The sequence below is a fragment of the Mchenga conophoros genome, linkage group LG15, assembly GCF_057382185.1.
Source record: "Mchenga conophoros isolate Kocher_MC1m ecotype Shallow Benthic linkage group LG15, M_conophoros_male_GT1.1, whole genome shotgun sequence".
Taxonomy (NCBI): domain Eukaryota; kingdom Metazoa; phylum Chordata; class Actinopteri; order Cichliformes; family Cichlidae; genus Mchenga; species Mchenga conophoros.
The window spans coordinates 42,130,544-42,144,651 of NC_140540.1; the positions used below are offsets into that span (position 1 = coordinate 42,130,544).

A 14,108-nucleotide genomic window follows, 5' to 3' on the forward strand; every position below is an offset into this window, starting at 1 on the left:
CACAGGAAGTCGCAAGTGTCGACCAAACATCAAATAGGCAGGCGCATAACCTGTGGAACTATGGATAGTATTATTATAAGCATGAACGAGTTCCGGCAGATTTCCTACCCACTGGCTCTGCCTAACTGATTCTAGGGAGCGGAGCATGTTCAATAGGGTCTGATTGAAACGTTCTACACTACCATTCCCTGCAGGGTGGTAAGGTGTCGTACGGCTTTTGGCTATACCATAGGTATCACAAAGCTGTTTCATTAATGCAGATTCGAAATTAGACCCACGGTCGGAGTGGAGTCGGCCTGGGCAACCAAACGGCTGTATCACATACTTCCACAAAGCCTTTACTGTAGTCTCTGCTGTTTGGTTTATTGTAGGGATAGCCCAAGCGAACCGCGTAAACAGATCAGTCACCACAAGTATGTTTTGATAAGTGTCAGTTGGTCGGCCTAAGGACAGAAAATCCATGCCTACAACCTCCAAAGGGTATGAGACTGAAATAGGGTGCAGTGGAGCCCTAGGTTCTACCCTCTCCTTTTGTAGACTACAGGGGACACAACCCAGATGAAACTGACGTACCTGCGCTTCCATATTAACCCAGTAGAACCGCTGCCGTATCCGAGAGAGGGTTCGATCTACCCCCGCATGGGCAGCAGCCTCATGGATCTTCCGCCACACCTCATGGCACCTGGAACTAGGACACACAACTTGATGACGAGTCTCCTGGGTATATTCGTCCGACACTTTACGGCACAATACTCTGTCTTTAATAGAAAGTCTTTTTTGCTGCTGTAGGAGTCGCCGCACACCATGCGACAATGCCTGACGTTCTGACTTTGTAGGTGCGACCTGAGCTTCCAGAAATTGTTTTACCACTTGAATATCCGGATCGTGAACTTGTGCTTCTGCCCAGTCACTCCCCTCTACCTCACAGGTCAATTCAATGGCTGCTGAAGTGACTCCACGCTCTGATCCAGCCCCCTCCAGGTGCTCTGCTGGGACAGTGGGGAATCGAGAAAGGGCATCAGCATTAATATTGCTCTTACCCGAACGATACTTGATCTCGTAGTCGAAAGAGGCCAGCTGGGCAACCCAACGTTGTTCTACTGCGCCCAAGCGAGCAGTCTGTAAATGGGCCACAGGGTTATTATCAGTATACACAACGAATCGTGCACCAGTCAGATAGTCTTTAAACTTTTCGGTAACCGCCCACTTAAGGGCTAACAGCTCCAACTTGAAAGAACTATAGTTTGCGTCATTCCGTTCCGTGTGGTGTAAACTTCTGCTGGCGTACGCTATTACCCTTTCTTGGCCCTCTTGAACCTGCGCCAGAACGGCTCCCAGCCCGCGGCCACTGGCATCTGTATACACAATAAAGGGAAGAGAGTAATCTGCGTATGCCAAAACAGGTGCCTGCGTTAAAGCTGCTTTGAGGGCCTCAAATGCCGTTTGACATTCTGGGGACCACTGTACTTTACGACAGTCTGTTCTCTTGTTCACAGGGACCCCTGTCAATAATGCATTTAAAGGGCGTGCGATTTGAGCAAAACCGGACACAAAACGTCTGTAGTAACCAGCCAGGCCCAAAAAGGATCTGACCTGTCTGATGGTATCAGGGACCGGCCAATCCATCACCGCAGAAATCTTATCCGGGTCTGGTCTTACACCATACTTATCCACTACATGCCCCAGAAATTTCACCTCTTGTTGCAGGAACTCGCACTTGTTCGGCTGTAACTTCAACCCATGACGCCACAGCCTCTGAAACACTTCATCTAGATGCTGTAAATGAGACGAAAAGTCAGGTGAATAAATGATAATGTCGTCTAAGTACACCAATAAAGACTCGGCAATCTGTCCACTCAAACAGTGCTGCATCAGGCGCTGAAATGTAGCGGGTGCATTGCACAGACCAAACGGCATCCGCTCGAACTCAAACAACCCAACTGGGGTCGTAAAAGCAGTCTTTTCTCTGTCCGTCGGGTCCATTTGGACCTGCCAGTATCCACTGGCTAAGTCCAGGGTGGAAAACCACTTCGCTCGAGTAAGACTTGTCAATGTCTCTTCTATTCGTGGCAAGGGGAAAGCATCTTTATGCGTCACCGCATTCAATTTTCTGTAGTCCACACAGAACCTCCAGGCGCCATCCTTTTTTCTCACCAAAACAATGGGTGCAGCCCATGGGCTACAGCTTTCCCGGATAACTCCCTTTGCCATCATATCTACCAAGAGACTCCTCATTTCCTTATACATTGCGGGGGGCAAAGGACGATACCTCTCTCTAATGGGAGCTGCATCACCTGTGGGGATACAATGATGCACCAGGTCAGTCCTCCCGAAATCTTCGTCATCTTTAGAGAACACCTTCTCCCATTTAAGCAATAAAGCACGTAGCTCGCCCTGTTGCAGTTCAGACAGGTCAGGTCTTTCAATCAGTTTATTCATCTCCCCAGGTAATCTCTCCTCCTCCGTGGGGGCGCCACTATCGACCAGGGCCACCTCCACCACACCGTCCGTCCCAAGGGACAGGCTCAGGTCCTGTGAGCCATGTACGTCAGCTTCATCCACGCAGGATAGCTTTCCCAGTTTCTGGTAGCGACCTATAAAAAGAGGATAGGGGTGTGGGTTACAAATCCTCACTGGCACTCTCCCGGCCCTTACCATGACAAGGGTTCTCGCCACCCCCACATCAGGGGTTTCAGGCAGTGCCTCCACCAAGGCACAATAATCTGTTCCTTGCGGACCCGTCTGAGTCCGGCCCCACACCATTATTTCACTCCTCGGGGGAACTTTAATTTTGCGTCGGCCAGCTAGCCGTACATACCCCACCATTCCATCCTCCACTGTACTTGCTTCTATCCGTCTGCATGTTGCGAAGGCAGTCCTCCAGGCCTGCTGATTCGTTAACTGCTGTGGGGCAGGAGTAGTCTTTTCCGGCCACTTAAATACATTCCAACAGGCAGTCACAACATTCATACCAATAATCAGTGGGTGAGTGCAATGGTCATCTTTTACCACCACAACCCCGCGTCCAGGAACCTTAACACCTTCTATTTCCATGTCCAGGACAGCATAGGTGGTATAGGGAATTTCCAGACCATTGGCGGCTCTCAGCCTAAAGGCGGTTGGAGTTTTCTCAAGCCTAGCCTGGGAAAAATACTCATTAAACAGACTCTCCTGTATCAAAGTCACTTGTGACCCGGTATCCAACAAGCCTTGAAGCTCCACCCCTTCGATCACTATCTTCACTGTTGGACACTGCCCAATAAATGTTTCTGTGGCCCTTAATTCCTTAGGTGAACCAAAAAACCCCGCCCCTCGGACCTCAGCAGCAGGGTCATCTAGTTTAAACTTGGCTGGGAAGACATGGAAGTCTGGCAAAACCTAGCTATATGTCCTGCTTGTTTACACCTCCGACAGATAGGCCGACCTTGTGCATCCCAGCTAGCATTTGATTGTCGCGGTCTTCTCCTAAACTGAGGTGCAGGCGGAAGAGTAGCTACAGCTGGCTGAGTGGAGCCTCTAATTTCCCTTACTAGCTCTTGTGCCAATCCTTTAATTTGTGCCTTAACATCCTCCAGTATCTCCTGTTTTAACACCTGCCTCCAATCTTCTTTCTGTTCAACCTTAAAAGGAGCATGAGACTTATTTACAGACAGGCAGGTTACCTCAGACTGGGGCTGTACATGTTCTGAGTCTAGGAGCAGTGCCTCCTGGCGTATGGCAGCAAAATCTTGGTCTGGATTACGCCGCACATAGACCTTCAGTGCCTGACTTACAGGGCCCTCCCGCAATCCTAGCAACAATTGATCTCGCAGGGCTGCATCAGAGGGGACATTATCTGGATCATGCTTTCGCAACCTACAGTATAATTCTCTTAACCGCAAGATAAATGAAGATACGGTTTCACTTGAGTTCTGAGTGCAACTAAAAAACTGTGACCTAAGAACTGGGGTGGGGACACGATCACCATATAAAGAGTCTAAAAAAGAAAAGATTTTTTGTACTTGGTCTCTTTGACTGGTTTCAAGAACACTGACCTGACGTTTAGCCTCACCTGCTAGCGCTCCCAACACAATAGCAACTTTCCTCACTTCAGGCAAGTCCTGAGATCCCAGCAGCCCCCGCATCTGCTCCTTCCACTCCTGATATTGCACATCCTGATCAGGCCCTTTAAACTTCGGCAGCCATGGGGCTCCGGGATATACAGGCATCATCATATTTGCTATTCCCCTGGCTAACCCAACTGCTCTTGGCTCCGTATCCTATGTCGACAACGCCAATTATGTAACGGAGCGGAAAGGCTGATTTTATTTCCACAGTGTCGTTTTTTAAAGGAAGGAAACCTTCCTCCAAACGGACAGAGCAGTGGAGCCGCCAAGGGAAAGCACACGATTAAAAAACTGTAGAATTAAAATATAATTTATTATATTTAAATAGTTAAAAATGTAAGATAAATTAAAACAACCTTGGCCAAGGGATAACACAATAAAAATCAATAAAACACAACATTAAAAGTCCAGTGGGATCCACCACAGCATAAAAGTCCCAGGGAGTTAAGAAATCCAGCGAAGTAAAAGGGAAACCCAGCGGAGTCCTCTCCTTCCTTTCCGCATTAGCGTCTTGATATGCTAGAGAAAGGGAGGAGCGGCAGTCACTATTCTTCCGGCAGTTTTTATTCAATAAAAGGGGATAAGTCGAAGACTTACCCCGGGTGGGCAGAGCTCTCAACTCCGCCCGCCGCTTCTTTAAAACTGCACAGCCGTCCCGTGCCTTCCGCTGGTGCTGTCTCCGCTCTCCCCGCTGGTACTGTCACTCTCTGCGCTGGTGCCCTGTGCGCTGGTCCTCTGTGCGCTGGTGCTGTCCGTCCTGTTTCGAACGCCAAGCTCCAACCCTCTTATGTGTCACTCAGCACTCTGTAAATTACACTGCCTTTCCTCTCAGGTGTGTCCAATTAGTAAAAATGGGGAAAGGCGGAGTCTCTCCAGGACAATTTGACGGTATAACCAAAACATGCAATCTAAATAAAACACTGCACAAAATATAACCAGTACATGCAATATAAAAATATAAATAAGTACACTTCACATTAAAATACAGCACAGCAAAACAACATCCGTCCTTCCCTGGATGACACAATCGCTGTCACACTGTTTTTATATACCTTTTATCCAGTTATCATTTGTAGGAAGGCATTCAAAACTGAAGAACCTGGCGCCATTTGTTGTTAATACAGCAGCTCACGACACGATCCAGTTTTGAGTGTGCACCCCTTTGCACCATATCCTTCCGGGTAACAAGGAAATGACATCAGCCACGTAGATTTCTTATTGGCAGCGCTAACTCGAAATTTCGAGTTATTTTCTCAAAATTTCGAGTTAATAACTCGAAATTTCGAGTTAATAAGTCCGAATTTTGAGAAAATAACTCGAAATTTCAAGAAAATAAGTCGAAATTTCGAGTTATGGATCTTCTTTTTTTTTTTTTTAGTGGCGGAAACGGGCTTCCATACGTATCTCTGTCAGTGGTGTGGAGACTCTTTAACCTTTCTGTTCTAGTGATGGGTCGTTCGCGAACGAAATGGCTCTTAGAGCCGGCTCTTTGACGTGAACGACGCGAGCCGGCTCCTTATCGCGAGCCGTCACGTGGGTTTTTTTTTTTTTTCTTTCTCTCAGCCTCTCTCTCGCACTTTTTTCCCGCTTCACTCTGCACGCGAGCCTTGTGCTTTACGCTGGGCAGAGGGGGGAGGGGCGGTAGTTACACTCAGTAGCACAGGAACAGAGCCAGAGAGAGAGAAAGAGAGGCAGGGACAACAACATTAGAAAGGTATAGTAATCATCCACAACTATTTTCGGTTGCAGATGATAAAGGATTGAGAAAGTTTATTCATGCAGGTCCATATGACAGAGAATATGCATGTTCTTTTAGTTTTCATATTATAATTTATATTTAATTGTGTTGTGGTTTGCAGTGTTTTGTGTTCTTTTCACTTTAAATTTGTGAAAGGAAAAAGCTGAAAATTTAAATAGTTAAAAGTTGAAATGTGAATAGTTGATTTTTGTATTATATGATTTATTTATTACATTTTATGTGGAGTGAATAAATAAAAGTATATTTACGGTGGCCCCTAGAGACAAAGCACATACAAACTTCAAATCACGTACGAACTCTGAAGCATGTACAAACTCCAAAACACGTACAAACTCCAAAACACGTAAAAACTCCAAAACATGTAAAAACACGTACAAACTCCAAAGCACGTAAAAACTCAGAAGCACATAAAAACTCAAAACACGTACAAAAGACAACAGAAGTGCTCCAGGATGCTGGGCGCAGTGTTGAGCCTTTGTTATCTTGTGGCTACACAAGCCAGCAAGTACTAACGACCGGATTTGGTGTGTGGTAATAACAGGTAAATGAACTTTTTTTAAAAATTATTTGAATATATATATGAGTGCCTGTGTATAAATACACAAACAATACACACATGCTTTCAATTGTGTAATTTAAGTGATCTAGTAGCTCTGCTTTGGAAGTTCAGGGCCCTGTGCTTCGTACGTCGCTTACTACATCCAAGATCAAATGAAACATCCAAGACCAAATCATCGCGCTAACTCTGAGCTCGCTATTCCGGTTCCCCGAACACACCTGTTGTTGACGATTAGTATAGCTGGATGAAGTAATGTGAGATCACTGGGTGGCCCAACAGGGGCTACGCATCGATAGTAGAAACATTGATCGGCAACCCTTTGATTGGTCGGCGAAAATGTCGAAGGAGCGCGCTCTGTATTTTTCGGCAGCAGAGCAAGAACTCTTGAGTGAGGGATTTCAGGAGTTTCAGAGTTTAATTAAAACGCAAGGGAACACTGCAAAGGCTGCAAAAGCAAGGAGAGAGGGCTGGCAGAAAGTTGCTGACAAATCAAACTCGTAAGTAATTCAATAATAACAATAATAATGGAGTGGATTTATATAGCGCTTTTCAAGGCACCCAAAGCGCTTTACAATGCCACTATTCATTCACTCTCACATTCACACACTGGTGGAGGCAGCTACGGTTGTAGCCACAGCTGCCCTGGGGCAGACTGACAGAAGCCAGGCTGCCATATTGCGCCATCGGCCCCTCTGGCCAACACCAGTAGGCGGTAGGGTAGATTTATCATATCACACCATATTATCCAATATTATATTACATTATATTATATTATAATATGTTATATTATATCCCCTTTCACATTAGAGCCACAACAGGACCCACTAGAACATGGGAACAAGTAAAAGTGAAATATAAGAATATTCTACAGAATGGTAATATTTATCACTTATATTGCTTTTAGTCTCTTGGAAAGAGACCCTGAAATAATCTGTTTGTTTGTTCATAACAGCAACCAAGAAAAGGGCAGAGCAAAAAAAAAGACAGGTGGTGGTCCTGCACCCCCTCGTCAACAAGTTGGTTAAGTGAATAATACCCTCACGGGAAAATCGATATCTCTCTATGAGCACACTGTCGCGCTGAGCTAAAGGATCCTGTCTGTCCCGCAATATACGCTGAATTCTGAGGACTCTCCTTATCAATCTTGCACCTTCCGCAATGGGTTGCTCGCGTAAACGGACAGGATATGACTGCGACAGACTTCCCAAATCCACCTTCGCTTTTATAGCCGTGGTCTCTCATCTTGATTACACGAAGTAATTTACAATTACTACTCTGAAATATGAATTACATCTGTAATAATCACATACATGTAATAGAATGTTAATAGTACATTTCCCTTTTTTAGGAAATGACCTGTATGTATCTGTGTGAAATCAATAAAAGGATCAAGTGCTGCATTATCTTTGGTTACAGTGATGTTATTTATTTATGGTGAAACAGTGGTGGAATATCGCTGTTGCTTTCGTATGAATGACGCGGGCATACCTGCGTGGCCGCGATCTAATCCTGTTTACATAAAGTAAACCTGCTCCCCAGCAGGTTTACGCTTACGGCTCTGTTGCTATGACAGCAAGTCCCGGATGGGCTTCGGGGAACCGAACGATCCAGGATCACGCGAAATCGTCAACAATCTAATCCAGCTAACTCACTTAGCGCGGTACGAAGCACAGGCCCCAGTTCATGCTAGAAATGTGTTTTGGAGTTTGTACGTGTTTTGTCTCTAGGGGCCACCGCATATATTTATATATAAACATATATAAATAAAACCACTTGTTTTTACGTTAGTAATTCCTTTTGTGCATAATTTTATATTATTGTTAATAATAAATTAATTAAAGCAACAAAACAACCCGAAGAGCCGGTTCGGAGCCGAAAGAGCCGGCTCTTTTTAGTGAGCCGAACCGAAAGAGCCGCATCTCTAAAAAGAGCCGGAAATCCCATCACTATTCTGTTCTTCCTGCTGGAGGCTCAGCACTTTTGAACCTGACCTTCTGCCCACATACAGCCGTTGGACAGCTCTGGCGCCATGGGGCAGTGGGTTGACCTGCATATTCTCAGCGTGCATGTCTCAGGACTTCATCTTTAACTTCGACATGTATTTTTCTCAGAATCAGCGAGCTGTTCTTCACCCTCCAGTGTGGAAGCTCTGTCTTTCCACGCTGGGCTTTCATTTTTTTTATTAATTAATTATTATGTGTGTTATTAAGAGCAGAGTGAAAACACAATGGCAGTAGTGATTGGTATTGTGATCAAGATTTAATTCACCTGAGCAGTAGCAGTGTTACCATGGCAACAGCATTCCTGCTGGCCTGTGTCATTATTTTGCCTTTCTCCCTCCTAAAATGCTCAGGAAGTTCCAATTTGCATTTTAGGATGAATTTGAAGGACAAAAAGTTTCCCCCCGCCACGGTCAGCTAGTTAGCTGCAATCATCAGGATCCCTGGTGTAAATCAGTTCCTGATTAGATGATGATACTCTGCTCTGGTGCTGAGGACACTGGGGACCACAGATAATCATCAGCACCTTCACTAAAACTATTTCCTGCTTTCTTTACAGACACAGCTTTCCATGGCTGGCTGATAAGTGGATGGAAAAACTGGAGTGTGCAAATCAGAAGCAGAAACTTTTTAATGAGCCTGAACTAAATTTGGGGCCCTAATTTACAGTTTCACAGCCAGGTAGGAACACACACACACACACACACACACACACACACACACACACACACACACACATGCACACACATGCATGCAGATGCACACGTGCATGCTTATCTAGACTTCAGAGGACATTATTGACTCATAAGGTGGAATGACACATTTCCACCACACAATCTTTAAAAATATGTCCAAACCCCTGAACTTGAATATCTCTCTGGAAACAAGGATGAAGTTGAAGGGAGTTAAATCTGTCAAATTTAGAGTTTGGCAAGTGAAGACTGTGTTGGTGTGGCTAAAAACAAACCCTCCTGTGTGGGTGTACAGTAGCACAAACCACAGTATAGGTCGTTTGCACCGAATGTTCTCACTTGGTGGCCTCAGGAGGTTTCAGTAAAACTCTGTGTTGACAGTCTGATCCTGGTTGATGAATTCATGATTCTAAACTCAGTGAACAACAAAACATTTCCTGCTTGCAATCCTGACAACAACTGTTTCTATCAAAAAGACATTGATCTTTTAGTCTAACTGGCTCGGATAACTCGTGGTGGACTTTAGACATCAAACGAAGCTAACTGGACACAGACACTGATGTCTGCTCAAGCTCGAGGTTATTGGAGGTCTGAACCGGACGTCGCTCTGGCTGGGAACCCCCAAACATGCAACATGCTTCACGTCTTGTGTCCTACTGATTTATGCTCCATTACGACTGTGAAGTGACATCTGGAGCCTCAGTATTACAGTGAAATGCTATACAACATTTTAAAAACTAAATACAGTTTTGACGAATTTTGCTGCACCTCACTCGATAAATTATATATCAGCTACACATCATTCTCTAATGTTACCATAATCTCATACATGTTTTCACCACTAACATTATGTTACGAGACTGACACCCCCCCAATAATACAACTCTGTGAACATAGTTAAGGCACCGTATAAAAACTATATTAGTGATAAAAAGTAGCTTTTGCAATGCTTTCCTGCCACGTACTCATGCACACTGGCACATGTGCACACTCTTAAGGGCACGCAGGTGCAGACCTGCGATGTCTTCTTATGGCTGGAGGAATTATTCTGAAATTGATTCAGTGATGTCTGTGTTGGCATAACTGTGAGTTTGTGAGTGCTGCAGCTTTACAAACACACCACACCAGCCCTCGAACTGAAAATGGAGCATCTGCCGCAGGCACAGGCATGTTTCTCATCATTAGACGCATACACAAATACATAAGCTCTACAATCTACAGTACAAACGTTCTTTCGTGGTGTGTTTGTTTTCATACTTTTGAATCACAGTGGATGCAATGAAACATTTTTTTCAGTACTGATGTAAATAAAAACACTTTCATAAACTAAACCATAAAAATCTACAGTCTCCTTGCTTGTGAGCAATATAAAATTACACACATATATTTCTGCTTACCTTATAGTTGGTTTTGTTAGCCACTAACACAAGCCTACGACTCAGGCAGGCATAAAGAAGGCGCTCAAGGGATGGAGCACTTTCGTATCTACATATAGGGGAGAGTGAGGTAAGATGAGCCAGTGGGTAAGTTGAACCACCCCTTGTATCTAGGTAACTGTGTACATGTTTTGTCATGTGACCATAAATCCAGGAAGCACTCATCATTTCCATCCTGCTATATTAAAGAGGAGCACATTGGAGAAGGGGTAAGTCTGTATTACACAAAAAAATGTTTTTTGCTTGTCAAAGTAAAATTTCTGCATATCAGGTAAATTGACTGTAATATTAAAACAAACGTATCTGTGTCTAAAATGATATATTATACATGTTGGTGGGTTTCTAAAATATAATATCATCTGAAGAAGTTTTCTAAAGATTAGCCTAAATTGCTAAGCTAGCCCGTTTTTTTCAAAATGGTGGCTATGGGGCAAAGTGAGCCAAAGGCTATGGGGTAAATTGATCCAATGGTTCAACCTACCCCACCATAAGGCACTGAAATTTATTTAAGGCTCTGACTTATTAAATGGTATTTTAGTTCAGTATACTGAACCCTTTTGTTGTATTTGTCATATGTTAACTATTATAGAAAAGATATCATGCCAAGGACCTACAGACGGAAGACCAGCTGGGGCTCAACACCCCTGGAGGAGATTGAAAGGGCAGCGAGTGAAGTCAAGGGAGGAAAGTCCATAAGATCAGTGGCTAAAGAAAGACAAATTGACAGGTCAACACTCAGGAGATATATTAAAAAGAGGGACACATAGGAGGTCAAATCGGTTGGCTATAGTGGAACAGCTTCAGCAAAGAGAGTCTTCTCTGAGGAGGTGGAGAAGGAGCTAGCAGAGCATATCAAGAAGCTTGCAGAGCAGTTCCAGATTTTTACCAGACCCTGTACATGCATGTGGTTCACGAAGTGACCCCAACCATGCTCGATATGTGTCTCCCACTGATATTCTACCCTTACCCAAAAGTCAGCAGCCCAGGAAACAAACAAATCGAAAGCGTGTGAAGACACGAATCCTGACTGATACACCTGAAAAGCAGGCAATTGAGAGAGAGAGCCCATGAAGAAAGGACAAATAAACTGAAAGGCAAAAAAGAAATAATCCACAAAAAGCAAGGAATGTGGAAGAGGAAACAAACCCAGACAAAAATTGCAGTGGAAAGCAGCTCTGAGGAGAGTGATGTTCCCATCCCATTTGAAGACACTTCTGAGTACACTTCTGACACGCTGAGTTCCAGCGATGAAAGAAGTGAACCAGATGTCTCAGACCTGGTAGTTGGTGACTTTGTCATCGTAAGATTTGCATCCAAATCCAGGAGCCACCATTACATTGGCCTGGTTGACAGCTTTGCAGACAACGAAGTGAGTGCCAGATTTCTCAGAAGAATCCGAGGGATCACTAGCAGTAAGAAACCCACGTTTGTGTTCAAGGAAAATGATGAGGCATCTTTCCCACGCAAGGATGTGCTGAAGAAGCTACCTCAACCTCAACAGGCTGGAGGAACTGCAAGGAGGGAGCAACAGTTCATATTCCCCTGCAACCTTGATCATTGGAATATTGAATAGTTCTTTTGAATAAATGGTTTTGAACTGGTGGTTTGTTTAGAAACCACCAGTTTCCAGGTTTGTTCTCACAGGTTTACAACTGTTAAAATGGTTTTTTTCACAATATGATCAGTTTTACATTTTAAAAACTACATGGTCAGTTTGCCCCAAGATGGCTCAGTTTACCCACTGACTAGGTTCAATTTACCCCTAATCTGGGGCAAGTTGAGCCAAAGGAGCATTTTTTTTTAATAGGTCATTATTTTGGGCAGCGTCATCAGACATAGATTCTGATCATTACATTTGAAAGGAGACATCCTGAAATAAAGGAATATGTTATCATTCTATTTCTGTGTCATTTTTTCTCACATCCAGGGCAACATGAGTAAAAAGTGGCTCATCTTACCTCACTCTCCCCTACAGTAACTTATTAGAAGAAAAACAAACGTAAATGAATGAAATGAAACCAGGTTTTAGGCACTTTGTTACTGGCAGCTTGTCATTGAAACATAAACATTTCATCTCACATCTGAATAAACAGGTTTTTCTGAACTAGCTTAGCTTTTGCAGTTTACTCCATCTGTGCCAAACTGTTTAGCTCACAGAGTCACTGTACACAGTTAACAAGTGAAGCCATTGGATTATGATTGTTTCTGTATTCTGGTAAACTTGGAGCATGACTGTAATGTACAGTAAATAACAGCAGAATAACCAGTGTTTAGTAAACAGTGAAAAGCTCCACACTGCAGGTTTGATCAGTAACAACAGTAACTCAGTGTAGTCCTCTAATTAACATGTGGCTATATGAGTCATTTAAACATCCGGCACCTTCCCTCCCTCTCACTTGCCCTCTCAGACTTCTCTCTCATGAACATGATGTTCAGCAGTGCTGCAGCGCCATATAACTGAACCAGGGGAGCAGAGTTGCAGCACTGCTGGTTGGAAATGGTGTCAGTGGTTCATTAATGATCGGCCCTCGCAAATTATATCAGCTCGGCTCATAAATATGTGTTGCAATCGATCCATGTGACTGCTCTCATATAAAACAGTGCTGTATTCCTGCTTGTTGAACATGTGGAATTTATATTACTGACTGTTCATCTACGAGGATGGTGACATTCACACTCTGTCACTGTAGCTCTGAGGAGACATTATAAACATTAATCCCTTTTATTGATTCAGTGCGACTTCACAGTGTTGTTGGGAAGAGATAAGATTTAGTTTTTACATTTACACTATCAACACCTTTGCACTTATCATCAACACAGAGGCACCGTCAGCTCTGTCTTTCTCAGATTTACATAATATAAAAATATCTTATGAGGAAAATGCGTTTCTACATCTATTTTAGGCTCTCTGCTTTGTATCGTACTTAGATTTGTTTTTTTGAGTTCATCACTTTTTTTGTATTTTCTATTCTGCCTTTCTGAGCTATTTTGTTTTTCTGATATAGTGCTTATGTTACTATAGTGCTTATGTTACTATAGAGCTTATGTTACTATAGAGCTTATGTTACTATAGAGCTTATGTTACTATAGTGCTTATGTTACTATAGAGCTTATGTTACTATAGAGCTTATGTTACTATAGTGCTTATGTTACTATAGAGCTTATGTTACTATAGAGCTTATGTTACTATAGTGCTTATGTTACTATAGAGCTTATGTTACTATAGAGCTTATGTTACTATAGTGCTTATGTTACTATAGAGCTTATGTTACTATAGAGCTTATGTTACTATAGTGCTTATGTTACTATAGTGCTTATGTTACTATAGTGCTTATGTTACTATAGAGCTTATGTTACTATAGTGCTTATGTTACTATAGAGCTTATGTTACTATAGTGCTTATTATACTATGTGATTGACTGTTGTTGTAATTGAAGCCCTGAGTGTAGAGCAGGTAAGATATAAAGTTTAGGGCTGGGTATCGTCACTGATTTCTAGAATCGATTCAATTCCGATTCACAAGGTCCCAAATCGATTCGATCCACGATTCGATTTA

The 14,108-nt window shown here is 43.3% G+C and overlaps 1 protein-coding gene across 1 annotated transcript in view; it reads left to right on the top strand.

The window, feature by feature from the left end:
- Nucleotides 1-14,108, top strand: part of LOC146558974 (uncharacterized) — a 33,371-nt gene that overhangs the window by 13,353 nt on the left and 5,910 nt on the right. The window contains exon 2 of the mRNA XM_085247688.1: nucleotides 8,984-9,105. The gene's annotated coding sequence lies outside the window, so the exon portion shown is untranslated. The remainder of the gene's footprint in view (nucleotides 1-8,983; nucleotides 9,106-14,108) is intronic.